Source organism: Crocuta crocuta, unplaced genomic scaffold (genome assembly GCF_008692635.1).
Source record: "Crocuta crocuta isolate KB4526 unplaced genomic scaffold, BGI_CrCroc_1.0 scaffold290, whole genome shotgun sequence".
Taxonomy (NCBI): domain Eukaryota; kingdom Metazoa; phylum Chordata; class Mammalia; order Carnivora; family Hyaenidae; genus Crocuta; species Crocuta crocuta.
Window position 1 is genome coordinate 6,569,540 of NW_027527429.1, and position 27,890 is coordinate 6,597,429.

At 48.0% G+C, this 27,890-nt stretch overlaps 1 long non-coding RNA gene across 1 annotated transcript; it reads left to right on the forward strand.

Moving 5' to 3' along the window:
- The first annotated feature begins 14,363 nt into the window (after positions 1–14,363).
- Positions 14,364–27,828, forward strand: LOC144227311 (uncharacterized). Its single transcript, XR_013333909.1, has 4 exons — positions 14,364–14,456; positions 16,252–16,413; positions 27,077–27,210; positions 27,612–27,828. It is a non-coding gene; the product is annotated as an uncharacterized LOC144227311 (long non-coding RNA).
- The last annotated feature ends 62 nt before the right edge of the window (positions 27,829–27,890 follow it).

Here is a 27,890-nt window from a genome sequence, read left to right on the forward strand (position 1 = left end):
CCGTCCGGGACTGTCTTCCGGCTCCCGCCGGAAATGGTTTGGGTCAGGGCCGGAAGACCCGCCTCGTCACCCGACGCCTGACGCCACACGCACGCGCGAGGCCGGGGGCGACGCGGGGCGCTGAGAATGGACGCCCTCCCGAGGCCGGAAGCGCAGGGAGCAGGGAAGCGGCCGCTGGGTGGCGTGCGGGCTACGCGGGAGTTTTAGGTGTTGGCGGAAAGGAGCGGCCCGCCAGTTTAAGTTAACTTCGCTGCCTCCTCCTTCCCCCGCCCCCTCCCCCGATTTATCTTTATCTTGGCCTGCCTCCCTTTTCTCCACCGCCTCGTTTACAAGCAGAAGGGGGAGCCATGCCCCACCTAGTAGCTGAGTGACTGTGGATGAGCGGCAACCTCCTTCAGCCTCAATTTCCTAATCTGTAAAACGGGCACTCTGATGATGTCTCCGTTCCGCGGTGGCCGTGAGGATTAAAAGGAATAACCTAAAAATAAGATAAGATAACATAAGATAACATAAGTGAAGATATGATTAACCTATGCAATGCAGTGTACACTCTACCTGGTACATTGCAAGCGAACTTCACCTAGACCGCCAGTATCTTCCGACGCCTACCCAAAGCCTGGCTGCATTATACTTTAGCAAGACGGTCCCATTGCCCTTAGAAACAGGTTGTTTTTGTTTTGTTTTGTTTTGTTTTGTTTTGTTTTGTTTTACAATGAAGACCTGAAATGCAAAGACCGGTTAAAGAAAAACGTAAATAGATAGGCTATGTTAAAGATTAGACGCCTAGAAATTATCAATGATCCAACAGTAAATGGGTTTTTAGAAGGTCATCTAAGGGTGGGGACGTAAACAAGTCTTTGAAAGAGGAAGGGTCAGTTTGCCAGTAGATACTGAACGTGAAAGATAGTTTCTTGAGAAGATGACATCTGTCAATTCAGAATGGAAATAGTCTATAATAGAATCACCTGAGCTCCATTTGCCTTTAACAAGTTAGTGAATTCCCTGCATGAAAATGGAGTTGGACAAAGTAGAGGCCACGGGAGAGGAAAGGAGTATCAGAATCAGGCTTCTCTTCGAACCTCTCAAGTCCAGTGGAAGCCCCTTCTGCGACAGATAAAAAAAAAAAGCCTCTCCTGTGGAGCCCGGAGTAGGTCAGTCAGGCTTCTAACAGCCTTGTTAGAGATTGGCAGTCAGTGATCTGAATTTGTGGAAAGGACAAGGAAGAAGCAGAAATTGAAGGGACTTTCTCACATTCTGAGGAAAATGAGACAGCAGTTTTCTGAAAGTCACCAAAAATGCCTCCAAACGCAACAGTGGTACTAACCTCAGAAGACCAGAGCATCACAAAGCATCACATCTTGACAGTTGACTGTGTTAATTTTCCAGATGAGATCATTATTAAAACATGTTAACACGCTTGCGGAACCAGCAATTCCACCTGTAGAAACTTTGTTAAATATTTGGACAAATGTCCATATACAAAACATCTGTCCCAAGACTGTTCGTAATAGTGGGAAATGGGGAGCCATCTGTATTTTCAACAAGAGATGGGTTAAATAAGTGTATATGTATTGTTCAAAAAAAATGTCCCTGGGGCACCTCAGTGGCTCAGTCAGTTGCGCGTCTGGCTCTTGATTTCAGCTCAGGTCATGATCTCACAGTTTGTGCGACTGAGCCCCACACCAGGCTCCATGCTGACTGAGAGGAGCCTGCTTGGAATTCTCTCTCCTCTCCATGCCCCTCCCTGTGCTCACTCATGGATGCACACACACTCTCTCTCTCAAAATAAACTTTTTAAAAAAGTCTCTAATAAAAACAGTGTATGGTATAAATCCAATTTATGTCAAATAAGTGCATCTTTGCCTCCTCATAGGCAACGTTTGTCAAATGAATAGAAGATATAATTTCTAAACTAAGGATGCTAAGCTCTGCTAGGTGTGCCCTCTCCCTAACTCACCAGCTTTATCCTGTACACATTGCAGCCACCCTAGGCCCTTTTACTCACTTCCACTCACCATTCTTCCCCCCACAGCAGGGCGTTTGGACTTATTGTGCTTGTGTTGTGCGCACTCTTCCCTTCTGATTTCTCCGAATCGATTCCTGTGAGTGAATTCTCAGCTCAGTAATCACTGCCTCACAACCTTCCCATAATAGACCTTCACAGCCAGGCCAGGTCTCCCTCCCACACATGCACCTTTCCTTTATAGCAGTGATCACGGTTGGAGCTTTGCGTGTATTTATATCATTATTTGATGAAGGTGCATCTGCACACCCAGACTATAGACTCTGAGGCAAGAGTTATGTCTCTTTTTGCTCAACATTATAGCCAGCAAGAGCAGGAAGCTTGTTATGGATTAGGTGCTCAGTGAAGGCTGTTTAATCGATGAGTGTAATATATGAAAATGCTGATAGTACTAACTCTGGGCAGTGGCATTTCGGGTGTTTTTGTCTTTTCTGTGAGTATAGTTGATTCATTTTTATGTTAATGTTTTTTTCTATGTCTTATATGTGTTTTCTAATTATTACACATTACACTTGTATGTGCTTTGTCTGCAAGAAAAAGTTATAGAAATGAACACGTGTGTACAAAACCACTTCTTCCTCAAAGTGTATATAAAATATCCCAAGATTCTTGTAGTGTGTTAAGCAGTGCAAATTTGCTCACAGAGGAGTGGAAGAGGCATCATTTACCAAAGAACCTTCTTTGTGTAAAGCTTAGTATCACCGAAGCAAAGTACAACTAGATTTAACATAACAGCATTTATGCTGTTAAAAACTTCTCAGAGGGGCGCCTGGGTGACTCAGTTGGTTAAGCCTCCAACTTCGGCTCAGGTCATGATCTTGCAGTTTGTGGGTTCAAGCCCTGCGTCCGGCTCTGTGCTGACAGCTCAGAGCCTGGAACCTGCTTCAGATTCTTTGTCTCCCTCTCTCTCTGCCCCTTCCCCACACATTCTCTCTCTCTCTCAAAAGTAAATAAAAATGTTAAAAAAAAAAAACTTTCCGGAGACTTTCACCTTCACCATCAGCCTGTACACCACACCTGTGAGGTTCTTTAGTGCTGCTCCGATCCTGAGGACTTCCAAGTCCAGCTTTCAGACAACCGTCTTATTACCTCTTATCCTTCCCCTTTAGGCCTTTCTGATCCCCGTTATCTTCCAATCAACAAGTGCAAACAGTTGGGTCCTAGTGTGGGTCTGCCACAGAGGTGAGCCCTATGTGGCAGACAGACGCCCGGGCTTGGATCCTGAATTTCACAGAGCTCACTCTTCAGGAAGGGAGATGCGAATATGCGTTATTTACAACTGTCAGGAATAAAAGTAAAAGTGGGCTGGCCAGAAGGCGGTGCCAGGGAGATTTGACTCCTTCCTGTTCTTTTTCCTTCTTGCTTTTATTCTTTTCTAAAATATAATCTCTTGTTAAAAGAAAAAAAAAAAACAACACTTGGTTATTTCCACTCCTCTCCAGCTCTTCCCAAAATTAGATCACTGAAAGTGAAAGTAAGCTAAGGTAACCATGTGGCTGCGTTAACTGTTTACTGTATAAACATAGGAGCTACCAGAGTAAACCAAAGGTGGCCAAGGAGCCAGCCTACATAGGTTTTCAGACATGCTGATGATCCCTCCAAATACCACTTTTTGTGTGTGACAATAATCATGCTCCCTTATAGACATGGGTTGCTTGACATTTTTATCCCCTGGCTCTTTTTCATTCTCTTTTGTGTTGTTGTGATTGCCTATGTGCGGATACTGCAGGAAAAGTTCATTATAAAGAATTTCTAGATTCTATACCCAGGCTAAGCCACATGCAGTTCTGCTTGTCTACTTTCTATATATGTTGACACCCAGATTCCATATTTTAAAAATGACAGTGTCTGAGGTGGGTATCATCCTTATGCCCCAATACAAGCTTTGTAGCAAAGCTCACTTAGAGCAAATTTATCCCTCCTCTGTATTGGCAGCCAAGCATCTGGAATGGTGGCTGGAGGCTTCAACATCGCACATCTAACAAGCTGGGAATATGATCCTTGGCTGGAGAGTGTGCTTATGGGAAGTTATCTGCCATGGTTTGCTTCTTTGATCTTTAAAGAGATGATTATGTTTCTCCCAGACACTCCTGCCCTCTCCTACTGTGAATAACAGTTAAACTTTATTGAGTGGGTTTTACATGCCAGCCACTGTGTTCTACAGGGTTTAACAGTTCTTTCCCACCCTACGTGATGCAGATGCTGTTACTATTTCCTTGTATTGGTGTGGAAACTGACACACAGAAGTCAAGTAACTTGTGCGACATCATGGAGTTAATACAAGGCAGAGTTCGGATTCATTTGAGGAAAACTGACGCCAGAACTCACACACATACACACACACACGTGTGTTTGTGTGTGTTTAACCATGCTGTTGTGCTGTATGTCAGCACTTTGGGGTTGTGGCTGTTTTTTAAGGGAAGATTGAGATCAGAGTGCTTTTAATTACAAGGAATAGGAGTGCAATTTGAGCTTCCTTCAGGGAAAGAGCGTTGCATCGAGTTGGCACCGTGGTAATGGCTGGACACCAGGAATCACTGGAGCCAGGATACAAATCCCATCAGAATTCTCAGCCCTTGGCATCTACTTCCCTCTGTAAGTTGCCACTTCCTCTTCCTCTTGTCTGGTGCCCTGGCTCCTTTTTTTTCCCCAGTTCTCCCATTGGAAGTGAAGAAATGTCCCTTCCAACAGCCTCTCAGTACAAGCAAGCCGTAGACTGTGCTGGCTCCTCCGAGCCCCAGTTCTAAACTCCTGGGAAAGGACGCTGGTGGACTAGCACATGCGTATGTCTAGTGATGGATGGGGCAGCCTTCCAGGATGGCTCCCTCTGGATGGAAGGAAAGAGACAGTTCTCAGAAGAAGGGAGATATAGGACACATCTGATCACCCTGCCCAGCCCCGTCTTCTTTTATGAACAGATTCTGCCCTCCTGACTACATTCATGGTATTTCCCTGCCCCTCCATACCACAAACTGGTCCCAGGAATGGGCATAGAAACCCCTGCCGATCACTGTCCTCCAAGGAATTTTTTACCTGGATCTGGGAGAGAAGGTCCCTTTTCTTCTTTGGGCAGGAGGTCTGAGGATATGCATTGGGATCTGCTAGTGGCTGTGTCCCCTACTATGTCTCGTGAAAAGTTTAATCTGAAAAAAACAAAACTGGGGCAATCACAGAAGGGAGAGAGGAGACGAGCAACCAAGAATGTTGATGGCATTGCAGTCCCTGGGTCCAGCCACTCCTGAAACTGGCCCAGCCCTATTCTGCTCCCAGTCTGGTTACTTGAGCCACTACATTACCGCATTTCACTAGAGCTGGTTGATTTTTGGGTTTTATTTCCACTTACCATCCTAGAAACCTGACTAATACAGCAGGCAAGCCCAAGAAAAGACTAGGGCTGGGCAGGCAAAATGGTAGTGCCCCCGCATCCCCTCGGGTGGGCACTACGTGAGGGGTCTTCCCCTTTACAATCTGGACAAACACGCTTCTCTTCTCACCATGCGCTTTTTGTGTTAATCAGCACCCCATTTCCAGACTTTTGGGGGAAGAGGGACTAGATCTGAGGTCTCCTGAACTTCTGAGTTAAACTCTGTCCTTACTTACTATCTGCCAGTGAGAGAAAATTTTAACAACCCCAAAGTTACAATTAGAAATATTAGAATAGACCTGGAAAATAGGAAAATACTGTTGCCATATGTTGGAACTATTTTCTCTTCCTCCTCAACGGAAAGTGAAGGGACACCATTTCAAGCCACACTGTTGGAGTGACTCACGGGGTATTTATAGCTCTGCGGAGCGCCTACGGACGCTGCCTTCTCGGGCAGTAGGGCCGCAGAGAAAGCAGGCAGCGGTGGAGTAGGATTCTGACCCAGTAAATAAGTAAATATTACATGTCACGAGATACGGATCCTTTCGCTGAGGTACCGAATGGGGCTTTTGTCTTTAGAAAGGTCTAAAGTGGAAACAGCAGCGGGTTGGGTTTGCTCTGCAAATCTCAATGCCCAGGCACTTCACCTCCGGGAGGCAGAGCCCTGGATAAGAAGAAGCAAGCCAGGGACACAGTGTCCAACAGAGAGCCAGGGACACAGTGTCCAACAGAGGGTGCACAGGACTGCACACGCTGTGGTGTATGACTGCGTATGGGTTCCAGCTTTTTTGGGTCCTGAACCTCTTCTTTCCAATCAAGAAATTAAAAAAAAATTTTTTTTTTTTTAGTTTACTTACTTTTGAGAGAGTAAGAGCAGGCAGGGGAGGGGCAGGGAGAGAGAGGGAGATGGAGAATCCCAAGCAGGCTCCACATCATCAGCACAGAGCCAGATGCGGGGCTCGAACTCAGGAACTGTGAGATCATGACCTGAGCCGAAGCCAAGAGTCAGATGCTTAACCAACTGAGCCACGCAGGCGCCCTGAAATTTTTCTATCCCAACGTTGTGCACTGGGCCTCAGTCTCTTAAGCTTCCCCCCAGGTCAACTGCACAGCTTCCTTAATCTTGTCAAAGCCTGCCCATGGATAAATGGCTTCTCCAACTACCTGGTTGACTCCAACGTAGCCTTGTTTCCGGAGCTGTGGGGGGCAGTCCCGTCCAGGGCAGAACAATCTAGCCTGTGAAGCCCATGTAGGATCTTGGAAAACGTTCCATCATCCTTCCCTGCAAGTTCAAGTGATCCAGTCCAGCTCTTACAAAGTCTGAATTGAGATGGAGATTCAGGAATGGCTCCTCTGGTCTTTCCAGCTTACCCCTGAGATCTCCGTGGGCCTGGGCCCTGCCCTAGACCTTGGGAGCACACTGCTTGATCACACCCCAGAGAGCAAAGTGGCCCGCACCCTCCCTCCCTTCCACAATCTCTCTCTGTCTCTCTCTCTTTCCCTCTGTCTCTGTCTCTCTCTCCCTCCCTCCTTCCAGTTTAACTCTCCTTACCTCTTTTCTCTCAAAGCGCATCTCCTTGGGGTCCAACTTGACCTCCATCCCTGTGAGGGCTGTTTTTCAACCATTCCGAGCTCCATTTTGTCATTTAGGAGTGTGTGTGTTGGAAGCAAAAGTAAGTGACCCCTCTGCCGTGTCTGGGGTTGGGGTAGCAGGCAAGTATCTAACAGTCAGACCTTGATTNCCCCTGTGAGGGCTGTTTTTCAACCATTCTGAGCTCCATTTTGTCATTTAGGAGTGTGTGTGTTGGAGGCAAAAGTAAGTGACCCTCTGCCGTGTCTGGGGTTGGGGTAGCAGGCAAGTATCTAACAGTCAGACCTTGATTCCTGCCAATGAGTCTCCTGTGACTTGTTAAACTTTAAGAGTATCTTTCTCCTTGCAGGTCTATTACAGAAGCCCTGCCCCCACTCCGCACCTGTTCCTTTACCCTTGAGTTACCAGCTTATATGCGGAGTTACTAGCTTATATGTGCAAGAAGTAAAGTGAGGCATGGTCTGCATATTTGTAAGCCTGAGGGTCAAGGATGAATCTACACCGGGAATTAGAATGGCAAGCAGACTTAAATCAGCATTCTGATGTCAACTGCACTTACCTCTTGTGGAAGTTAGGAGGGTTTCAGCTGAGAGCAACATTTTTGCATTTTTAAACTCAAGAAGGGCCTGTGTGTTGGCCTTTGAACTTATGCCTCTCAGCTCTCCTATTGGGGAAGTGTAATCTACTAACGGCCCCAGCTGCTGTGCTCCGAACCCACCACCACATCAGAGCTGTGTCCACACTGCCCCCGCCAGTGACCCAGCACGGCCGGAGACTGAGGCAGGGCAGCTCCTGACACACGGGAGACTCCTCTTCTGACTTTGCCTCCAGGGCCCTGTGATGGACTGAATGTATCCTCCTGAAATTCGTGTGTTAAAGGCCTAACCCCCAGTGTGATGGTATTTGGAGGCAGGGCTTTTGGAGGGTGATTGGGTCGTGAGGGTGGAGCCCTTATACGTGGGATTAGTGGCCTTTAGGAAGGGACGCCTGAGAGATGATTGCTCTCTCTCAATGGTTGTCTGCAAACCAGGAAGGAGGCTTTTGCCAGACATAGAACCTCTGGAAGCTTATCATGGACTTCCCAGCCTCCGGAACTATGAGAAATAAATGCCTATAATTGAAGCCCTCTAGTCTATGGTATCTTGTTATTGTGGCCTGAGAGGACCAGCCTGGTCCTGTGACCCTCCCGTCTTCCCCCATAGGCATGTCCCTCAATAAACTTCTCACATCAAGTCCTCTTTGTCACGTGCTGCTCCCGGAACCAGAGGAGGCGGTGATGGAATCCAAACACCAGGAGACTGGGGAGGGAAGAAGCTACTAGTCCTGCTGAAGACAGTGGGGGGGCGGGGGAGGCAGGGTCCTGTCTCACCCCAAGTCCATTTGTCTTTTCCCTCTGACAACATCATGGCTCTGGTGACTAAGGTTCTACCACGTGATTGGACCTTTGGCTCTTTGACCAGCAATGGACGTTTGACCCAAGCTGGGCCAAATTCCTCTTCCAGGGGTCCAAGTGCAGGGAGCTGGGCCTCAGGGGTCTGGAGCGGCCAGGCCAAGACAAAGCAAAGCCAGGGAGATGAGGAATGGGCAGAAGAGCCGTCTGTGGACAGGAGCAAGGAAGAGGTGGGCAAAGGAAGTGTCCGGAGAAAGCAGGGCCCAGGTGGGGCAGCCCGCTGCCGGACAGCCATGTTCCCAGTGCCTGCTCTGCAACAGCTCTCCATCGGCAGCTAGTTTCTCTTCCTTGTAAGCAAAGAGCCTTGACTAAAAGGGAAGTTAAGAACTTTAGGGCAGGGGTGGCACCTGGGTGGCTCAGGCGGTTAAGCGTCCGACTTCGGCTTAGGTCATGATCACATGGTTCATGGGTTCAAGCCCTGCATCAGGCTCTGTGCTGACTGCCAGCTCAGAGCCTGGAGCCTGTTTCAGATTCTGTGTCTCCCTCTCTCTCTGACCCTCCTCATTCATGCTGTCTCTCTCTCTCTCTCTCTCAGAAATAAATAAAAAACATTAAAAAAATTAATAAAGAAAGGAACTTTAGGGCAGGAAACCCCCATAGACATAATTCCACACAGAGACGGAAAGAAGCAAACACCCACCCTGCCCTGCTTGCCTTTGCCAGGACCTGAGGAGAGGACCCACTGCGCAACCTAGAAGAAGCTTCCAGAGCGATTCCTCATCCCAGATGGTGTGGGAACAACTCCTGGCAGAGGGAGAGGGGCCTCTCTGTGCCCTTTCTCAGGCCCTGATTCATGACTGAGGAGGTCAGGGGCCCTCAGGCCGCAGTGTGTGGGGGAGGGGTACCTGTCCTCCCGGCCACACCCCAGGGTGACCTCTCACACAAGGCCAAGTGAGTGGAACCTTCCCCGCCCCTCCCCCCAGCAGTCCGTATTCCCATTTGTGGCGATTTCACAGCATCGGTAAGATCGACGGACAGGGATTTGCTTTACCTTCTGGTGACTAAACAGGGCATTTCGATTAATTTTTCCAAAGTAAATGAAAATGGATGGATATTTTTAGGGAGTCATAGGGGAAGTCTGCTACAGAAGCACCACCTTCAAAAGCTAGAAGTTGCCAGAAACCTTGTAAGCAGCTTTCCTGCTAAAAATTAAAAACCAAAGCTTAAATTGTATTTTGGGTGAGCTCCTGTTTCATGAAATAGAACTATTTTTTTATAAATAATTTTAAAAATAATTCTTAGTTCATTTATTATTGAGAGAGAGAGAGCAAGCCAAAAGCAGGGGAGGAGCAGAGAGAGAGAAAGGGAGACACACGAATCTGAAGCAGCTCCAGGCTCTGAGCTGTCAGCGCAGAGGCTGACGTGGGGCTTGAATCCACAGACCATGAGATCATGACCTGAGCCAAAGTCAGATGAGCCACCCAGGTGCTCCTAAAGCTATCTTTTTTAATTAGTGCATGTTTTCCTTGAAAAATAAACTATCCATTGTTGATGAGTCTATTCCAGTGGAGACAGAAAAAAACTAATTTTGGTTGATTTTTAGTGAGTGAAGTTTGAAGAGAAAGAATATCAAGAGACTTCAGAGAATTTTTAAAAATTTTTTGGGAGAATTTTGAATTTTTGAATTTTGAAAATAAAATAGTTATTAACATGGATCCCGGTTAAGAAGAGCCATGCACAGAGGGAAGTTTCCAGAACTATGGGAAACATGATTCAGCTGTCAAAAGTACATAAAATCGACAATTCCAATTATGAGACTAAATGCCTGTATTGTATTTGTTGGACCACAGAGTAAACATGACAAAAGTTGTCCTGTGCACACACGCATACACACACTCACTCACTCGAACTGCCACACTCACACACAGTGTTTTCTGAAGCCCGTCTCTGCTATGGCTAGTGTTTGCATCTCAGGTGGAATGGTTTACATATTTTGATGCTGGATCAGATCCATGATCTGACTCAGGGGCAAAGTCAAGTTATATGAAGAAAATGTGTACACATGGTATTTCAGCCTGTGTAAATAGAGTAAATAGAATGGTTCTGACAGAACAATGACCGTTTTGTCACATAATTATCTGAGGACTTATAAAACGTCTTAGAGACCTGAAAACACATTTGTCACCAGAAGTACAATTTCTTTCTTTTTTTTCTTGAGAGAGAGAGCATGCGCACAAGGATGGTGGGCAGAGAGAGGGAGAGAGAGAGACTCTTAAGCAGGCTTCATACCCAGCGCAGAGCCCACACAGGGCTCTACCCCAGACCATGAGATCATGACCTGAGCTGAAATCGGTCAGACCCTTAACCAACTGAGCCACCCGCAAGCTCCCAGAAGTACAATTTCTTAATAGAATTGTTAAGAAAAGAAAAGAGAAGGGAAGGAAAGGGAAGGGAAGGGAAGGGAAGGGAAGGGAAGGGAAGGAAAAAGGAAAGGGAGAGGGGAAAAGGAAAGGGAAAGGGAGAGGAGAAAAGAAAATTGTCCTTGTGATAGAAAATGAGGCCAAAGAAATCTTTTAGGGACTCTATTGCACGCTCACCCAAGTAATCTGCTTCTCTCCCTCTCTCTTCCTGCCATTTTAGTCCTGCTAGAAGCCCAAATGGCTGTTTCAAAAGACCTCCCTCCCCCCCCAAACCAACCGAATTTCAGGTTATTTTGGTAGGACAGGGTCCCAGCAAGGTTCTGACTCTAGTAGGTCAAAGATTATGAAGATAGCAAAGTCTCTAAAAACAGCTGGCCACGCACTTTCCATCAGCCTTCACCACTGAACCTTCCACCCGTGCTGCAGAATGTTCGATGTGACCACATCTTCACCAGTTTGGGTAGCACTATAGAAAAAAAAATTTTTTTTCTCTAGTTTGATAGATGATAATCGCATCTGACTGTTGTTTTACTTTGCATTCCTTTCTTAACATTGAACATTTTCTCATCAATTCCTCTATTCATCATCCATTCTCTTTGGGAAATATCTGTCTAAACTCTTTGCCCCTTTTGGCCAGGTTAGGGGCAAACAATTACCTATGTGTTATTTGCGGGGCGGAAGGCTGGAAAGATTTGACTTTTTAAAAAAATAAGGTTTTCAGGATTTGTCCAAGATAGCTTTAAAAAAATTTTTTTTAAATATTTCTATTTATTTCTGAGAGAGAGAGAGAGAGAGAGACAACATGAGCGGGGTGGGGGTGGGGGAGTCAGAGAGAGAGGGAGATACAGAATCTGAAACAGGCTCCAGGCTCTGAGCTAGTTGTCAGCACAGAGCCCGACGCAGGGCTCAAACCCACGAACCATGAGCTCATGACCTGAGCTGAAGTCGGATACTTAACTGACTGAGCCATCCAGATGCTCCCAAGATAGCTTTTTTTTTTTTTTTTTTAAATCAGGCAGATAGAATGTGGCTATCGACCTGGTCACTTAACTTTAGCAAGAATCTTCCCAAGAAGGTGTGAAAATTCCTCATTTCCTGTTTATGAGGCATTGTTGTATCTTCGAATGAGACGTTCTGCAAGGAAGGTATTATCATCAGGACCACAGTTTTCCCAAGTTGCAATTTCTTTTTTTTTTTTAATGTTTATTTATTTTTGAGAGAGAGAGAGAGAGAGAGAAAGGGAGAAAGAGAGAGAGAAAGGTGGAGGGGCAGAGAGATGGAGACAGAGGATCTGAAGCAGGCTCTGCACTGACTATACAGAGCCCAATGTGGGGCTCGAACTCATGATCCGCGAGATCATGACCTGAGCCGAAGTCAGACATTAAGCCAGCCAGGCGCTCCCCAAGTTGCAACTTCTGAGGCAGAGTCAAAACCAAGTGATTGCAGAAGGACAAGTAGAAGCTGAAGTCCTCCAGCGCGGCAACTGTATTGGGTAGGGCCCAGAGCACATTGTAATGGTGGCTTTACATTCATTTGGAGCCGAGAATGATATCATCCAGGTATTCCTGGAGGCCGGGGTACCCCTGCTGCAGGCCCCAGGGGGTGGAGGGGTACCTAGGGTCTAGGCCCAACATGCCTAATGGATTGGCTAGAGCCCTTGCATACCATCTGTTTCTTTAGGCTCTTGACAGCCTCCTTTCTTTGGGTCAGGACCCCTTTAAGACTTAATTAATAGATTCAGCAAGCATTTATTAAATGCCTAATATGTGGCCAGGCACTATTCTAGGTGCCAAGGCTAGACCAGCACCTCTATCCTTAAGGAGTCTCCATTTTAATGGGGAGCGACAAGCCAAAAATAAACCCTGGGCATGTTAAAGAAACAAATTATTTTGCCCATACACATGTGGGCAATGGGAGCTATGGGCAAAAAGAAAAAGTTGAGCAGAATAAAGGTGATGGTGGGGGGTAGGGGTGTAGTTTGCACGTCAATAAGGTGGCCAGAATGGACCTTATTGAGGTTAGATTTTATTTTATTTTTTTAAAATGTTAATGTTTATTTAATTAAACACTAATTAAATAAGACAGAACATCACAAGCAGGAGAGGGGCAGACAGAATCTGAAGCAGGCTCTGAGCTGTCAGCACAGAGCCCAACACGGGACTCGAACCTGCAGACCACAAGATCATGACCTGAGCCGAAGTTGGATGCTTAACAAATTGAGTCATCCAGGTGCCCTGAGAAGGTTAGATTTTAGCAAAGACCTAAAGGAGGAGAGGGAGTTAGCCAGGATGTTATCAAGGGGGAGAGCATTCGGGCAGAAGGCTCAGCTAGAACAGGCTCTGTAGCAGGTGCGGTTGAATGCCTGTGTACCCGGCACCCTGTTGTAGGGGCTGTTGGTCGCTAAAGCTTCACACCTGTCCCCTTCTCTCAAGGATGGCCATAGGCTGGCCTCTCTTCCTAGAGATGCCTGGGAGGTGGCCAATGACTGACTGATAGGAGGGGGTATAGGCGCCCAGTGCCCTAACCTCTGCGAAGGATGATCTCTACAGTGTGATGTACTTTCCTTCCCAAGTTCCCCAGGGGAGAGGCTTAGGCTCAACTTCTTCTAAAACTACAGTTCTGCCAGCTTCTTTCTCTGACCTATCCTACTGCCCTCAATGCCTCCCCTGATGCTTGGACTGAGAGCATTTTCTCCATAAATCCCTTGCACGAGAAACCCAGTCTTGGGCTCTGCTTCTAGGGAACCCAGCCTAAGGCAGCTCTAAGGCCAGAGCTTGCCTGATGTGTCCCCAAACCATCAGGGAAGCCATTGAGGTTAAAGCAAACCTCTCCGGGAAATGTACAAATATGTACACATTTGCATACAACTCTGCCTGAGATATTGTGGAACCAGATTCAGAGCCCTGAATTTTCTTGTGCTCTAAGGGCGGGTAACCCCACACGTTGACTTCCTGTTACACCGTCCCTTTCTCCACGTAAGGGTTGGAAGGGTACCTTCTCAGATAGGACTTTTGTGTTTTGTTTTGTTTTGTTTTTAACCTGTATTTATTATTGAGAAACAGAGACAGAGCATGAGCATGGTAGGGACAGAGAAAGGGGGAGACACAGAATCCGAAGCAGGCTCCAGGCTCTGAGCTCTCAGCACAGAGCCCGATGCAGAGCTTGAACCCACAAGTGGTGAGATCATGACCTGAGCCAAAGTCAGATGCTCAACTGACTGAGCCACCGAGACACCCCAGGACTTTCTATCTTCAGTTAGGAAAAGCTTCTCACTTGCATCTTCCCAAAGTTGCTTTCCTGGAAAATTACTGACTCCATCTCCTATCAGCTGAATTGTGTCGTCCTCAAAATTCATGTGTTGAATCCCTAACCGCCTAGTGTGACTATAATTGGACACAGGGCTTTCAGGAGACAAAGTTAAATGAGGTTATAAGTATGGGGCCCTAATCCAATAAGACTGTTGGCCCTATGAAAAGAGGAAGGGGAGAGAGATCTCTTACACTCTCTCTGCCACGCATGCGCAGATATCAAGAAAACTGCCGTCTGGGGACCAGGAAGTGGGCTCTCACCGGAAACTGAACGGTATGGTGTTTAGTCATGGCAGTCTGAGCAGACCGTTAAAACTAGAGAATCATCCAAACTGCAAAAGCCAAAAGGAAATTCTAGAGGTAGGTTTGTGAGGATTATTCTTCTGCCCCCCTCCCCCCTCCCCAGGGAAGCAATTCCAGGGGCAACTTGACCTGGCCCAAGGGAGCCAAGCCAGGGTACGTCAGGCCGTTGGTAGAGGGTTTGAAAATGGAGGCAACCAGGACTCCACCTGCTTTTCTCTTTTCACTCCTAACCAAAAGATGGAAGCATTGTCAAAGGTCTGAAGGTAGAGACTGAAGGAAAGTTTTCTTAGAATTTTAATCATTTCCTGTGTAGCTGCTCTTCTGTGAATGCAGAATAATCTCCTCTTGCATAGAAAATTAATTCCGAGAGGTAATTAGTTTATTTCTTATGTAAAATGCTTAACCCACCCCCGCATACCCTAGCGATACAACCGAACTCTCGACAAGGAGTTGGAAAGCATGCACTTGAAGACTGAAGACACAGTTCCGAGACTTGTTTCTCCACCTTTCTTCTGTGAGCTTTGCCAAGTGCTCCGACCTCCCTGAACCTCAGTTTCCTTCTCTATAAAATATGGAGAAGACTCACCCTACTGAGTTGTGAGGAGCAAGCAAAGAACGCATATGGTGGTGTATTTTTATTTGGCCTTAAAGGCACCTAGTATTAGAACCTCTCTGAGCAATCCTTGAGATGGGCAGCCCACTGGAGGTTCATAAATTGACCCTGTGGTCAGACCAGGAGAAGTTCAAGAGTCAAAGAATGTTCCTTAATCCTAGACACACACCTGCCTCCAGCCCAGTGTTCACAGGATGCCAGGTTTAAGAATCTGCCCACGGGGGAGGGAAGGGACAGGTCCTCCAGGAAAAATGGACTAGCAACATCAGCCACCCAGCTACATCGGCATCACCGGGGAAGTTGATTAGAATGCATGTTCCTGGTTTCACCTGGCCATGGCCCTACAGAATCAGATTCTCCATGGGTGGCCCTAGAATCTGCATTTTGAAGCAGGTTCCTCAAGTGATTTTTTTATGCACCCCTAAGTGTGAGAAGAATAGTTCTGGTGGAGCTACTTCAGATCTTATAGTCACTAACAGGTTACTGTAGATGTTGTACCTAAATTATAAGTAAACGTTTCGAACAGCTTGGTTGGAACAGCTTACCGTATAAATGTATTCCCTGTAGTAAGTGGTATTCATAGGCTATTTATTGGCCAAAAATAACTTGGAGCTTATCAAATATCATCAAGGATTAGTAATTAGATTATGTAAACTATTCCTCAAGTCATATATTATCACATACTCATGTCCCATTAGGGTGATTGAAGAGAAACAATTGGAAACTCTTTTTGCATGTGTTTGCTAAAGGTCAGTTACATAAAAGATTAGGAAAGACCCACAGCGGTAGTTAGAATCCAGGCACAATCAAGATGGTTGCATTGTGAGGTCTGACTTTGTTTTGGCGCTTACGGGTCTGATGCCAAGATGCACAGCCAATTAAATGGCAACGAGCTGTATTTTGCAATGAACGAGAGCAAAGGTTCACTTAAATTTAGCATTCTGACTTCATTAAAATCTTTTATGCCAGCACATAGAACATGCTGTGAAAAAGAAATCACAGAATGACATAAAACAACCCCTCTGTCATCTGGGAATCTATATTTAGAATCACTTCTAAATGTTTCTGCACCACTGGGACTGTGAGAAAGATTTTCCCTTTCATTATGTTACATTATGAACCAGAACCAAAAATCTAAGATGGCTAGTTTTAATATTTTTTGTTAACACCATATTGTTGGATGGTATAATGCCAAAGGCAAGAGAGAATGGGTAAAAACCTGTTGTCCATCTGCTGCAGGATGAATAATAATTTCCTGAGTGAAACAAGGGAAGAGTGAGCCTCGACAACTCTGAAATGATGAAATATGCTATCTCAATGATGCCCATTGAGTGCAAGGACACAGCGCTGGGCATCAGACCGGGCACACCTTATGGGTGCCGTCCTCCTGGGTCTTGTAAGGTAGGACTCCTAGAACCCAATTGTCTTGAGAAAGGCTCAATAAGGAAGCTTCTGGGTACAAACAGGGAGCACCACGATGTATTAATCATGACTTTCACTTTTCGTTTATCACTTCCAAGCATATGTACATTTATGTGTATGTATATTGACTCATGTATATTCATTACCCTTCTCGCAAATGAGGGAGAAGGAAACTGGCCTCAACTAATCAATGGCAAAGTTGGGATTTGAACCCAGCTCTGACCCCAAACCATGCCACCCACCTTTATTACACCACTTTGCTTCCTTCGTGCATAAATATGTGCAGCCCTTTGAACAGTGGTTCCCCATTGAAATTCAGATTCCTAGGCTCCATCCAGACCAAGGGAACCTTGCGCTCTGGTGGACCGGGAAACATGCATTCTTGCAGGTCAGGCAGGCGATCCTCACCCACAGCAAAGCTTGAGTGTTATTATTTTGGGGGGATCCATAAGAAGCAGGAGACACAGTAGCTGCCCTTCATGCTTCTGCACACCGGCTGGAGAGAGCAGCTCCCGGGAAAGCAAAGCAAAACCTGCCCTTTACTTTTGCGGCGTTTCAAGCAAACTGTGAAACCCCAGCCTGTCTTCCACCTGGGGCTCAGCGTGCTTTTGAGCCAGCCTGCTTTGTGATCAGGTGGTATTTACTTGAGGAATCAAATCCTCGTATGAACATAAGCAAAACATAATTAGAAAAATCTGTTATAAAAACCATTCTGCTTTCCAAGCCAAATATAAATTACTTTGGAGTCAGTCATGCCAGGAATCCCACTCCATTAGCTCATGTAATTAAGAGCGGCTGTCATGCCAATTACTGTCACTATGTTTCTTCATTGTTTAAACGNTGGCAAAAGATGATCTTACCCGTTTCTGTAACTGATTTTGCTGCCGATTTTGCCGCGGGGGCGCACTCACCTCCTCCATTCTCTGCCCTTCTTGGTGTGCGCCCTATCTGAGGCTGACGCCTATTGACACTGTCGCCACCCGAGTTCCCTTGCCCTCTGGCTTCTGCTCAGTTTGGGCAATGGAAGAACCAGTGTGGGATAAAAGAGAAGAGGGACACCTGGGTGGCTTAGTCAGTTAAGCATCTGTTGATTTCAGCTCAGGTCATGACCGTGTGGTTCCCGAGATCAAGCCCTGCATCAAGCTTTGCGCTGATGGCGTGGAGCCTGCTTGGGATTCTCTCACTCTTTCTCTCTCCTGCTCTCTCTCTCTTGAGTGTGCATGCTCTCTCAAAATAAATAAACAAAACTTTAAAAAAAGAGAGGGGCGCCTGGGTGGCTTAGTCAGTTAAGCGTCCGACTTTCGCTTAGGTCGTGATCTCGCGGTTCGTGGGTTCGAGCCCCGCGTCGGGCTCTGTGCTGACTGCCAGCTCAGAGCCTGGAGCCTGTTTCAGTCTGTGTCTCCCTCTCTCTCTGACCCTCCCCTGCTCACGCTGTCTCTCTCTCTCTCTCCTAGAAATAAAAAAATATATATATATTAAAAAAATTTAAAAAAAGGAGAAAAGGGAGGGAGAGGTGCCTTTAAGCCACGCCCTTCTATGCTGTTCCTGGTTACTTGTATGGCCATAGCTTCTAGCAGGGACCCCTCTTTCTGACTCTAACTCTCACTGCCTTGGATAACAAGTGATCTAAGGGAGGTAGTGTCTTCTTGCTGTGGCTGGTCCCTGGGTGCCTCAATATCCTTTGCTAGTTCTCTCCTCTCTGCTGGGGCCTCTGTAAATGGGTCTTCATGAAGGAATCCCTTGAGCGTGTCCATTTCCCTATACATTCAGGTGCATCTGTTTACATACACGGCTCTGTGCTTACAAAGAGGTCTAGCCTATCCAAATTACTGGCTTAACTGCAAATACAATTCCTGTGTGAACTCTTGGATTCATTTTCACGCGCGCACACACAGACATACACACACACACACACACAAATATATACAGCTGACCTTGAATAATGAAAGCAGAAGTTGACGGCATGAAACCCCCTCATGCAGTCAAAAATCCACGGATTAACTTTTGGCTCTCTTAAAACTCAACTATGAATAGCCTTACCGATAACATAAACAACCGATTAACACCTATTTTGTAAATGTCTTACCTGCTGTCTTCTCACAATAACGTAAGCTGAGGGAGAGAAAATGATGTTAAAAATCATAGGACGAAATACATTTGCAGTATATACTGTAGAAAAATAAAATCCACGTAGAGTTCAAAGCTGTACTGTTCGAGGGTCAGCATGAAAACTAGTAAAGGGTGACAACCTAAGCTAAGTCCTCCCCCCTTCCCGAGGAGGGAAGAGTTTGTTGCTTCCATTGAGGAAATTGACAGAGATGGATCACGGCGAAAGAGAAAACATGAGCGTCTAAGCGTAACTTGGTGTAAGAGGAATTGCAGGAGTCAGAACTGAGAGAGCAGAGTGAGGAGGACTGGGCGTCAATCCGGGTGGGAGGAGGGGAAGGGAGGAGAGAAGCCGCGGGATGCCCTGATCTATGGGGAGAACAGGCAAGGAGGATGTAAGAAGCTTCCTGTGGACTATGCAGCCCAGTGATGAGCAACATTTCTCTTCAAGGCTGTGGGGTTTTAAACATGTCATGTGGGGGGCTCAGTTGGTTAAGCGTCCAACTCTTGATCTCAGCTCAGGTCATGATCTCACGGTTCGTGGGGTCCAGCCCCACACTGGGCTCTGTGCTGATGGAGCAGAGCCTGCTTGATGTTCTCTCTCCCTCTTTCTCTGCCCCTACCCCAGTCGTGTTCTCTCTCTCTCTTGCAAAATAAATAAAGATTCTCTCCCTCTACTGCTTATACACTCTCTCTCTCAAAACAAAAACAAGGGACATCTGGGTGGCTCAGTCAGTTGAGCATTGGGCTTCAGCTCAGGTCACGATCTCACAGTTTGTGGGTTCGAGCTCTGTGTCAGGCTCTGTGCTGACAGCTTGGAGCCTGGAGCCTGCTTCAGATTCTGTGTCTCCCTCTCTCTCTGTTCCTCCTCTGCTTGCACTTTATCTCTCTTTCTCTCTCTCTCTCTCTCAAAAATAAATAAGGGTTAACAAATTTTTTTAAATAAAAACAAACAAAAAAACATGTATGTGAGTTCTTCCCCCATCAGAAGGTGGCATCTAGTTCTCTCCTGGAATGTGGGCTCACTCCAAATGGAACACAGCACAGAGATTCTTTGGAACTTCAGAGCCTGGGCCATAGGTGTCCCCACACCCCTGAGGTCCGAGCTGACAGTCAGCATCAACCACCAGGCGTGTGGACGATTGAGCCTTCAACGGTTCCAACCCCCGGCCTTCAAGCTCACCCAGTAACGGTGATGGGAGCTGAGACCAGCTGCCTCAACAAGCCCTGCCCAAACTGCAGATTTGTGCGCAAAATGAGTGTTGTTGTTTAAAGCCACTGGGTTTTGGGGCGGTTTGTTACGTGGCAGTAGATGGCTGGCACAAAGTTTTTACAGTTAGACTTGGGCGTTTTAAGCTGGCGTTCAGGTGGCCCTGTGTTTGTCAGTAACAAGGAGACGGTACAGAGAAATAGCAGATACTAGAATTTATTTTTATCTTCTAAGGAGCCTTCTGAAAAACCCTACTTAGGGAGAGTCGTATATGTAACATCATGACAAGCACTGGGTGCCCAACCTGTAGGCGGTGCTTTGTAAATTTATATTTTGGATGAGCAAATAAGCCAGATGGGGAGTGGGATCCCAGAGGGTATACTTCTGTAACAATAGCCATTCAGGGTGGGCTTTGATGCTTCTAAGGCACTTGTTTGGCTCCGGACCTGGCCGAGCAGATGACGCAGGTTTGCGTTGGAGCTCATCTGCTCAGTTTACTAAAGAAGGGAGCCAGGAGACAGCGCAACGGTGTGATCTCTACACAGGAAGGAGGGAAAATGGGTTTAAAAGCTAGTACTGGCATTTTTTAGAGAGAAAATTACATTTTTGTAGCAGAACATCTGGGAGGCTCATAGCTATTATGAGGTGCTGACCCCCAATGCATGGACAGGGCTTCGCACGAGAGGCAGAACCACGTTGCCCAAGAGCACAAAGTGAGAAGATGGTGGAGGTCGAGTGTGGTGGACAGGGGGTCCCAGAGAAAGTAGATCAGGGAAAAATTGATGGTAGCCAGGTAACTGAAGACTTTTAAGAACAAACATGTCTAGGGCCGCCTGGGTGGCTCAGTTGGTTAAGTGTCCAACTCTTGATTTCGGCTCAGGTCATGATCTCATGGTTCGTGGGATCGAGCCCTGCATCAGGCTCCATGCTGACAGAGTGGAGGCTGCTTAGGATTCCCTTTCTCCCTCTCTCTGCCCTTCCTCGTTCTCTTTCTCTCTCTCTCAAAATAAATAAATGAACTTAAAAATAAAAAGAACAAACACGTCTAATAGTTATTTGTAAGTGGTTGGCCAGAATGTTCTGTGATGGAACAATCATCCATTGCCCTACATTTTCACTGAAGTCTGTCTTACACGTGGGCTTTCATCAGTGCTATTTTGAAAACTATTTTTTTAATGTTTTATTTATTTCTAGGAGAGAGAGAGAGAGAGAGAGAGAGAGACAGCGTGAGCAGGGGAGGGTCAGAGAGAGAGGGAGTCACAGACTGAAACAGGCTCCAGGCTCTGAGCTGGCAGTCAGCACAGAGCCCGACGCGGGGCTCGAACCCATGAACCGCGAGATCGTGACCTAAGTGAAAGTCGGACGCTTAACCGACTAAGCCACCCAGGTGCCCCTCATCAGTGCTATTTTGTAGAACAAAGAAATCAGGACAGCATTCAGCATGGGACAGAAAAGGGTCAGAAGGCCAGATGTATGGAAGGAATACAGAGATGGGAGCAGAGAGCCCTGGAAAAATTTCCCCAAGAACCCCCTTCTTTGGTGGTGACTCTAGACCTGCAAATACATATCGTTAGCCCTTCACGGTCTACTTAGAATTAATATTGTCCCATGTCAAGTACAATGTCTAAAATTTGCAAGCATATGGCTTCATTGCCCACCCTCTTCTCTTCTTTATGACACGTCGTCATAAGTACGTCCTCTACACTCATTACAACCATTACAACCAAATCCTTGTAATTATTGTGCCATACAGTCATATTTTAAAGAAATTAAAAGAGAAGAAGGGTCTCTTCTATTTATCCACATTATTTATCACTTCCGGGGCTTTTCATTCCTTCTTGGAGATCTGAGTTTCTACCTATTATTATAACCCATCAGCCTGAAGAAATTCTTTGAGGCTTTTTTTGGTGGTAGATCTGAGAGCAAAGTTTTCTGTTATCTGAAAATGTCTTTATTTCACCTTAATTCTTTTTTTAAAAGTTTATTTATTTTCAGAGACAGAGACAGCATGATCAGGGGAGGGGCAGAGAGAGAGAGGGAGACAGAGAATCCCAAGCAGGCTCTGCACAGCCAGCACAGAGCCTAACGTGGGGCTTGAACCCATGAAACTGTGAGATCATGACCTGAACTGAAACCAAGAGTCAGACACTTAACTGACTGATCTACCCGGGTGCTCTTATTTCACCTTAATTCTTGAAGGATCTTCTCACAAGACGTAGAGTTCCGGGTTGACTTTTTTTTTAATGCCTAATTTCCTGCTGAAACTTTATTTATTTGTTTATTATTTTTTAATGTCTATTTTTGAGAGAGAGAGCACGCACGAGTGGGGAAGGGGCAGTGAGAGGAGACACAGAATCTGAAGCAGGCTCCAGGCTTTGAGCTGTCAGCACAGAGCCGACATGGGGCTTGAACTCGGGAATAGGGAGATCGTGACCTGAGCCAAAGTCAGATGCTTGACCGACTGAGTCCCCCAGGCACCTCTCAGGAGTATTTTTCTTAAGGCCCTTGGGTGTAGTTTCATAGCTTTTTAACATCTTTGCTAAATTTTTTTTTTTTTTCAGGGAGAGAGTGAGCGGGGGAGAGAGGCAGAGGGAGGGAGAGAGAGAGATAAAGAAAGAATCTTTTTTTAACATTTTTAAAAAATGTTTTTATTTATTTCTGAGAGAGAGACAGCGTGAGCAGAGGAGGGTCAGAGAGAGAGGGAGACACAGAATCTGAAGCAGGCTCCAGGCTCTGAGCTAGCTGTCAGCACAGGGCCCGACACGGGCCTTGATCCCACAAACTGTGAGATCATGACCTGAGCCGAAGTTGGCTGCTTAACCAACTGAGCCACCCAGGCGCCCCAAAGAGAGAAAGAATCTTAAGCAGGCTCCATGCTCAGCCACCTAGGTACCCCTTCAATACTTCTAATACATGGACTAGGATTGATTATCTTTTCTTTTGAGATAGGTCACATATTGCAGATTCTTTTTACATAAATCCATCTTGGAGAGGGTGCTGGACATTGTGAATGATAAATTGCGGATTCTCAGAATCCTGTTCTGTTCCTCTGGGGAGGAGAACTGTTTTGGTTTGTTAGTGTTTGAGGCAGGTGGTGTGGCTAAGCTCACTGCAAATTCTGTCCCTCCTGAGGTGGGGAATAACTTGACCAAAGTAACACAGCCAACTTACGAGTAAAATAGAGCTTTGACGGGGGATATTTACTTCTCTAAAGTTTCATCTGATGTTTAACAATTCCACCCCAGGGGCATCTGGGTGGCTCAGTTGGTTGAGCGTCTGGCTCTTGACTTTGGCTCAGGTAACGGTCTCATGGTTTACAGGATTGAGCCCCATATTGGGCTGTGCGCGTTGACAGCATGGGGCCTGCTTGGGATCCTCTCCCTCCACCCCTCTCTCTGCCCCTCCCCTGCTCATGTGTGCACAGGCTCTCTCTCTTCCCAACTTGCATGCCCTCTCTCTCTCTAACAAAAAAAAACCCATAAATTTTTAGAATAAATTATTTGAGACAGACTTACTGCAGAAATAAGTGAAGACAGATCAAATGAGAAAAACCAAGGCCATCTATGCAGAGTTTTCTAGAGCAAGGGGGACAGCCACAGTCCCTGCATCGTAGCAGAGCCTCGAAGGCCGGCAGAGGAGTGGGAGAGCTTCTAGGGGAAATGGGGAGTCTGCTGGTGTGCATGGATGGGAACCTGGGGCCCCGGGGAAGCTGGAGATGGGCTAACTAGAAGCGAGGGTCTATGTGACTCGTGGCGGGATAATATATTGGGCTCTCTGGTGGGTCCTAACTTGGAAGCAGAGACAAACATTAGGGAAGCCGTCTGTTATTAATCAAGTCCTGGCCATTTGGGGCCAGCTGTTAGAGAGGCTGTTGGTTTGCTGGCTGGACTGTCACAAGAGACGGCAGGCTGCTCCCCTGGGCCGATGATGGCTTGGGTTCCTGGCTGCTTGTGGGTCAGAGCTCTATTTCTATATATGGTCTGACCACTGTCTGTATATCCAGCCTCTCATTATATTATTCGGGACATACGTACACTAAGCATCTCTTCAGACGTGCCTCTCTGAGCACCCAGGAATGTCAGCCCAAAAGCACAGAGTAGAAACAGGGGAGCTCAGCGGGCACCGGGCTGCCTGGGTTCCGGCACCTTGCCCGGTGGCGCTTACCTCACGGGCTGGCTGAGCAGGTACGTCGGGGCCCCACTCGGGGCCCTCTCTCTGCCCCTGGAGTTGTCTGCGCTGCACAGGCCAGACGGGCTGAGGGGTCAACACCCCCCCAGAGGCAGCTCTTCACCGAGGCTCCTGGGAACTGGCGTGGAGGCACCCGGCTCTCTCCTCGGGGTGGGATCAGGCAGGTGTGGAGCTCCCAGAATCAGCCCCAGCTGGCCACGGGGCTGCCTGCTCCTAGAGCAGCCTTGATTGGCTTCCTTCCCTTCTCAGTCTTAATTGCCTACTTTGTCACAAAGAAGTTTCTGGGGAACCCAAGCGAAGAAGACAGGTGGAGATTAGCTGACCCCAAATTGAGCTCCCCGGAAGTGTTAAATGCAGGGCATACGGAGCGAGGGCTGGGGCTGTGGGCCAAGCAGAGACAAGAAGCAGCGGACTGGGGCCTATGGTGGCCGCCTCTGACGGCATCTCAAGGCTGGGGCCCCAGGGCTCACACTGGGCTCACAGGGTGAAACTTCCTCACTTTCTAGACACCTTGGCGCCAGACCCCATCCCCTGAGGTGACCCCCACAGCTTTGTCCCTTGAGACAGGAGGAACCTAACTGGCCTGGTGACAGTTCTGCAGATTTGGGGGGAGAGCCTCCTTCTGGGTTTCCTGCTTTTGGCTGTTGTTACTAAAGTGTTAGAATCCGTGTCCTTATCGTCTTCAAAAGGAATAACTCTGCCTCAGGGGAAGTGTGGTATGAAAGTTAGTCACTTCCGGGATGATTTCGCCCTTCCTCGTCACCCACGGGACATTTAGCAACGTTGGGGAGGGGGTGGGGTGACTGGCATCTAGTGGGCAGAGGCCAGGGTGCTGCCCAACAGCCTACAATGCACAGGACGGCCCCAAAACAAACATTCGACCCCAAATGTCAGCAGTGCCGAGGCTGAGAAACTGCTCTATGGTGAGCAGCCCTTATCTTTATTTTAAAAAATTTTTGTTAAAGTTTATTTATTTTTGAGAGAGAGTCAGAGACAGAATGAATAGGGGAGAGGCAGAGAGAGAGGGAGACACAGAATCCCAAGCAGGCTCCACACCGACAGCACAGAGCCCGATCCGGGGCTCGAACTCACGAACCGGGAGATCATGACCTGAGCTGAAACCAAGAGTCGGATGCTTAACTGACTGAGCCCCCCAGGCGCAACCCCCCCCCCCGCCATCTTCTTTTTTAGTTCAAGTTGGGTTGGTTCCGTAGGAGGTAGTCTGCAAACGGGGACTCGTTCGTGTCAGGTCTGCTCTGTCTAGGCCATCGAGGGCCGAGGAGGATTGGGAAGGGCAGGGGAAAGGGTGAGCGGGCTGGTGTGGACGGAGCCTCACTGGCACCGGGCGCTGGAGCGGTGGCACAGGCCACTAGCTCTCCTCTCCCGGGTGTCTTGGGTGTGGCCCACGTCACGTCAGCTACAGCAGAGTTTGTGGAGGGTTCCCGCGTAGCCGCAGTAATGCATCACGCTTGGGTCTCTGGGTCGTCACAAGGACTCCTGAGTGCAGGACATCATTCTCCTCTTTCTGCAGGTCAGGGAAATGAGGCTATGCCGGGTGAAGTGCTCAGTCAAGGTCATGCGGTGGGGCAGCAGTGGGACTAGCGGTCTGACCCGAGCCCAGGATCCTCACCACCGTGGTAATGGCCTTTCTAAATGCTAAGTCAAAAAGTGTTTCCACAGCTAACTCCTGAAGGAAATTCAGAGCACAGGGCTGTGGTCCACACACCTCTCACCGCATGGTAATCTAGCCGTTAGCCTGCAAACGTGCCTCTTCTCGAAGCTGGGAGTATTGCCTCCTTCTGCAGGGGCCCTCCCAGCCTGGCATGGAGCCTGGCCCACGGGGGGCACACTCAGGCACTCTGGCTCCAGAGTCTATGCTCTTAGCCACTGCCCATCCCGAAAGCTGTTTTATAAACCCATTTCTGGGGATATGCTCAAAATTCGATGTGAAAACTCTGTGGCCACCCCATGCACTATAACATGCCTCCGCGGAATTCCAAGGACGGCCTCTCCTGCCTGCCTCTCCACCCCTTCCCTCTCCTCCCCAGAGCCCCTGCCGGGGCTGCAGTTTGGAGCACTGCCAACTGTCCCCCTCCCCGCNCTCTTCCCCTCCGCCACCCCCACCCCCTCCCCCGCCCCGCCTCCCCTGCTCCGCCAGCCGGGGCCAGGCAGAGGAAAAACAGGCGCCGAGGCGCTACATTCAGGGGGTGCGCGTTCAGGTGGACACCTGAGTGAATGCCCCTTAACTTTTACTCCCAGGTGCCTCACTTGCCCTACTCTGTTCTTGACCTTCCTTAACACACGAGCAGCATGTCACCGTCTGCTTGGGTCCCTGCGCTCCCCGTGTCTGCAGGATGAAGCAGGGCTGTGACTCATTTACTTGGTTAGGGAAGGAGGGAGAAGCCAAATGGGAGAGAAGCAGAAGGGCTGCAGCAGAGTCTTACATAGGATGGGGCCATTCAGAACAGGCCACGTGGCCGCTAGGACTGCCACCATGTCCCAGACGGAAAGGAGGGCGGCCAGCACTGCCCTCTGAGGGTGGCTGGGTGCCTGCACAAAGACTTCTTCGTGGCTTCCTCCCGCTGGCTTAGGCGGTCTGAGCAGCTCTGCTCTGCGTAGCCCAAGCAATCCAACTAGACCCCGGGCCTCAACTAGCCCTTCCTTGACTCCATCTAGCCCCGATGGCCACAGCCAGCCCCCTATTCTCAAGGCTTTCCCACCCCCCACCTGCCCCATGGTTTCCTGCCTTGCTTGCCTAGTCATTCTCTTGCCCAGACCTTGGATGCCTTTACCCACCAGCTGCCAGGACCTTCCTACGGTTTCAAGAAGCCCAACTCAGCAACCTCTCTGATCGCGGCCTGCTTCCCCGGGGTGATCTCCCCAGAGGCCTCCCATACTGTCTGGTCTCCCAGAAAGAGGGAGAGGCTAATGTTAATGTTCAGTGAAACCTACCCTGGGGTGGGCCCCGGGTCTCAGCAGAGCTGAGCTCACGAATCTGCACAACCGCACCGTGCAGAAGGTGTCCTTCTCCCCATTTTAGAGACAAGAGACTGAGGTTCAGAAAAGCTAAGGCCCAGCATGAGATTTTATTTTTAGGAAATGAAAGACATTTAAACTCCGTTCTGTCTGACCTCACAGCCCCAGGATATGCCACCCCTCCCCACTGAGGTCCCCTTTAAGAAGCGTGCTGACCCCCAAGGCCCAGCACATGGCATCAACCCCTGTGTGGCTGGCGGAAGGAAGGAAGGCCACGAGCTGCGCACACCTAGCAGGTAAGCACTCGCAGATGAGCCCAGTGCGCGGACGGGTCTGCGCTGACCTGAGAGAAGGGTCTCAATCAGCAAAGAACAGGAAGCAACCTGCCAGTGTCGTTCCGGAGCAGTGCAGATTTCCCAAAATGAGATCTTTTTGGGTGGGAGATGTCCCTCTTGGACTGTGGGTGGGGGCGTCTGTGGGAGTGAGACCAGACATTTGCATTATAAAGGTCTCTTTCCATGTGTTGCCTTGCAGAAGGCTCCTAGGCCTTCAGATGGCTGGATCTCCATGGAAATTTGCAGAGAGAAAGGAGCTATTTTAAGGACAAGCGAAGATGAGGTCCTGTAGGCTGGGGTTAGGGAAGGTAGCTGTGGGAGAGAGCTTTTCTGAATGACTCACTAACTTCCCTCCCATCGAGGTGGAAAAAACTGGCATGGAAAAACAACGGAAACCCAGGAACAAGGAGGAGCGGTGTGGCTGTCCCCCTCCCTGCAGGGGGAGGTGGGGGATGGCACGGAGCCGCAGCAGGCGCCCCCAGGACTGTGTCGGGGGTGGCGATGCTGGGTGTGAACTGCCATTAGAATACCCATTACTATGATACTTTCCCATCAGCATAAAATCTGCCGTTTGAACCAGCTTTCGTATAATCATGCAAGGAAGGAAAAATTTGCTTCTTAAACAATGGCTGCAGTAACTT